Source organism: Zootoca vivipara, chromosome 15, assembly GCF_965207765.1.
Source record: "Zootoca vivipara chromosome 15, rZooViv2.hap1.1, whole genome shotgun sequence".
NCBI classification, from domain to species: Eukaryota; Metazoa; Chordata; class Lepidosauria; order Squamata; family Lacertidae; genus Zootoca; species Zootoca vivipara.
Window position 1 is genome coordinate 36,674,894 of NC_142598.1, and position 3,779 is coordinate 36,678,672.

General features: G+C 46.9%; 1 pseudogene; it reads right to left on the reverse strand.

The window, feature by feature from the left end:
• Positions 1-874: 874 nt before the first annotated feature.
• On the reverse strand, positions 875-1,548 carry LOC148683446 (intraflagellar transport protein 22 homolog pseudogene; annotated as a pseudogene).
• Positions 1,549-3,779: the final 2,231 nt, after the last annotated feature.

The following is a 3,779-nucleotide window of genomic DNA, read 5'->3' on the forward strand; positions in this document are numbered from 1 at the left end:
CGATTTTTTGCCGATTTTTATGATCGTCGCCGCGCCGCGCGTCGTAAGAGCGGGCGGCGGCAGCGGGCGGCAGGGGTCGTCGCGGGCCGGATTGGGAGGCCGATTGGGCCGCATCCGGCCCGGGGGCCGTAGTTTGGGGACCCCTGGCATAAAACATCTCCCACCATTCAATTTCACTGCCTCAATAAAGATGGGAGCCTAATAATGTGACCGGGTTTGGGGTGTTTTAACCCTTAGTCACTCCCTGATACTTGACAGGCCTGAGATTCTTTGTATGTAGTAGAATTTGCTAATATCTCAAAAAAAGAAGGTTGGAATCAAAACTGGATTTTTATTAATACATACTTGATGAGAGTTAAAGCTACACGGTTAATCTGATAAAGCACAGCGCTTGGTCACAGTCTAAATCAAAAGGAATTAAGAACTTTACTTATTACTTTCACTTTAAGCATATTACTAAATAAACTGATTTTATCCTAGAATGGCTATTACGTGAAACACTTCCAGCCCCTTTCTAGGAGCTTTTCCTCCCCTAAAAGGAAATAATATGCTTTCCCCTGCCTAGCAAACCCCGAACCAACCAGCTAATCCCCAGCTAAACCCAATCCAAGTCCTATCCGACGGTTAAATATGACAGGTTCTTCCTTTTAACTCTCAGTTCCCTCTTGATTGGATGACACTCCACTCAATCCTGATTGGTTGCTGAGTGTCTTCAGGAGGATGACCCAAGATCTGTCTGTCACACCAGGGCTCTCATTTTATGAAAGAGATAGAAAAAATGTCAACCAGCTTTCTCTATACCTGCCCTTCCTCATCCCCCCCCAACTATTATGTCCCCTTTCCCATTTTTTGTGTGTGTGTGTTTAAATGGGTATTTCTTTTATTTTCTTTGCAGCAGCATTCCTCCTGCTTTTAAGTGATCAGCAGCACCTCCTCTCTGTCTCGGTTTTCATTCACCAACTTGGTGATGCCCTTGAGGTACTTCACAAATTCCATCCAGACATCTTCAGGTTCTTTTTCGAGGCTAGAGTGGACCACCTGCAGCCTGTTTAGCGGTGGAGGCAAGGTGAGATTCTCCGAGTCCATTGCACTGCCTGGCTTGTGATGCAAAATGAGCAGGTACTGGCTGTCCAGCAGCTGCTGTTGTTGCACAAAACAGGAGTGCCACATTTCAATCTCCTCCAAATGGGTGGGCGAGTCTTGGTTGAAAACAATGACGACCCCATGGGAATCTTTCATCAGTGCTGGCCAGCAAGTCTCAGATTTTTGATCTCCTCCACAATCCCACAGTTCCAACCGACACCCTGCTCCTTTGGCATTTCCACCGAAATTTGGCATCTCGTATTCTAAGATCCTTACTGCATGTGTAGGGAGGTAACTACCAATGCCTTCGGTGCTCTCTGACAAGAAGTTTGCCAAGACAGACTTTCCAGCCTCGCTGGGGCCAACGAAGAGCATCTTCACCTTCAGCATCCCCCCGTCGGACTAGGCCGCATAGCCTCGGCTTCGCGTAGAAAACCAACCCGAGCAAATGGCCTAAAGGGCGGGTCGAATCCCCTTTCCCATTTCTATCAGCTCCATCTGGTACTCAGGCTGAGACCCTACCTGCCCGCAGACTGTCTCACCAGAGTGGTGCATGCTGTAGTTATCTCCTGCTTGGACTACTTCAATGTGCTCTACGTGGGGCTACCTTTGAAGGTGACCCGGAAACTGCAATTAATCCAGAATGTGGCAGCTAGACTGGTGACTGGGAGTGGCCACCGAGACCACGTAACACCGATCCTAAGAGACCTGCATTGGCTCCCAGTACGTTTCCGAGCACAATTCAAAGTGCTGACCTTTAAAGCCCTAAACGGCCTCGGTCCTGTATACCTGAAGGAGTGTCTCCACCCCCATCGTTTAGCCCGGACACTGAGGTCCAGTGCCGAGGGCCTTCTGGCGGTTCCCTCACTGCGAGAAACAAAGCTACAGGGAACCAGGCAGAGGGCCTTTTCGGTAGTGGCGCCTGCCCTGTGGAACGCCCTCCCATCGGAGGTCAAGGAGATAAACAACTACCTGACATTTAGAAAACACCTAAAGGCAGCCCTGTTTAGGGAAGTTTTTAATCTGTGATATTTTAATGTATTTTAATCTTTGTTGGAAGCTGCCCAGAGGGGTGGGGGAAACCCAGCCAGATGGGCGGGGTATAATAATAATAATAATAATAATAAAAAAAAATAGCACTGGATGTTGTAACCTCACCTTCTAGAAGAGCCGCAGATCATTTGGGTTGACTTCTCTTGTACCTTTCCCAACACTACAATACTCTCTTTGAGGTTAAATACTTGAATACAGTATTTCAAGGGTGGCGGTTGATTTGTGTTGACCATAGCCTCAGAGAAGCCTTTGCAATATCACTCCCTTCAGCATCATCCTAGCTGAGGAGGAGTGGGGGGGAAAACAGGACTGAAATAAAATGTCCCCAAACAGCATATTCTTGCTGAGTGCCAGGCCAGGTGGAGTTTTAATAGGTGAGTTATAAGGCCCTACTCGGAGGGGTTTATGTCCCAAAACTGCTGACACAATTTAAACTACTGCAATGCAAATGGCGGCACTCTCATAAAAGAAGCGAGCGAAGTTTCAATATGTTGTCTACGAGCCTCGAGAACATTGAAGATGATTTATGGCCAAGTGGACTAAAAATTTAAATGCTCTTTTCCAGCAAAGGTACATTTTTCAATGCAACGGCTGCAATGCATAGATGATTCTGTATTCTGCCACTATACACACTGTGACAATATAAGCCTTTTGTGATAGGGTAACATTTGCAATCCAAGATTAAAATCTCGGAAACTTGTCAACAAAAACAGATGATAATGCGAGTGAAACTGCAGCTATCAAATACTAGTGGCTTGCAAGTAATTTCTGTAATGGTCAACAACTGCAATTTTCTCTTCCCCCATGCTCACCTTCCTAATACAAAGGAGGTGGTTCGGAGGTCATTTTAATATTTTGGGTAAGTGTGGTGGAAGCCTTGGTGATGTCTGAAGCTGAAGGCACAAACTATGAAGTCAGGGACGCGGGTGGCGCTGTGGGTTAAACCACAGAGCCTAGGGCTTGCCGATCAGAAGGTTGGCGGTTCGAATCCCTGCGACGGGGTGAGCTCCCGTTGCTCAGTCCCAGCTCCTGCCAACCTAGCAGTTCAAAAGCACATCAAAGTGCAAGTAGATAAATAGGTACTGCTCCGGCGGGAAGGTAAACGCCGTTTCCGTGCGCTGCTCTGGTTCGCCAGAAGTGGCTTTGTCATGCTGGCCACATGACCTGGAAGCTGTAAGGCGGCTCCCTCGGCCAATAACGCGAGATGAGCGCCGCAACCCCAGAGTCGGTCATGACTGGACCTAATAGTCAGGGATCCCTTTATCCTTTACCTTTAAGCTATGAAGTACAAGGCAAGTTGCTGAGATATTGACCATCACACCTTGTTGACCCTCATTACAATTGAAGACCTTATCTCATCTTGGTGAACAGACTGTAATACTGCCCATTAAATGCGTATCGGGTATGATTCTGTGAAACACTGTCAATTCAAAGGTCAGATATTTTCAGCTGCCTATATTTCAAACAAATTCTAGGAACCTGCCTTTTTTATTTCCTCAAATCAAATATCGAAGACCTTTCCCTGCAGCCAATGACATACCCTTAATCAGAGCAGATAACAGGTAAAACTCCTGCAGGGTGATATCTGACTCTGCATTTCAGTGCATTGGTCAGTGTCAAGAGAATTATGCACAGCCACTACA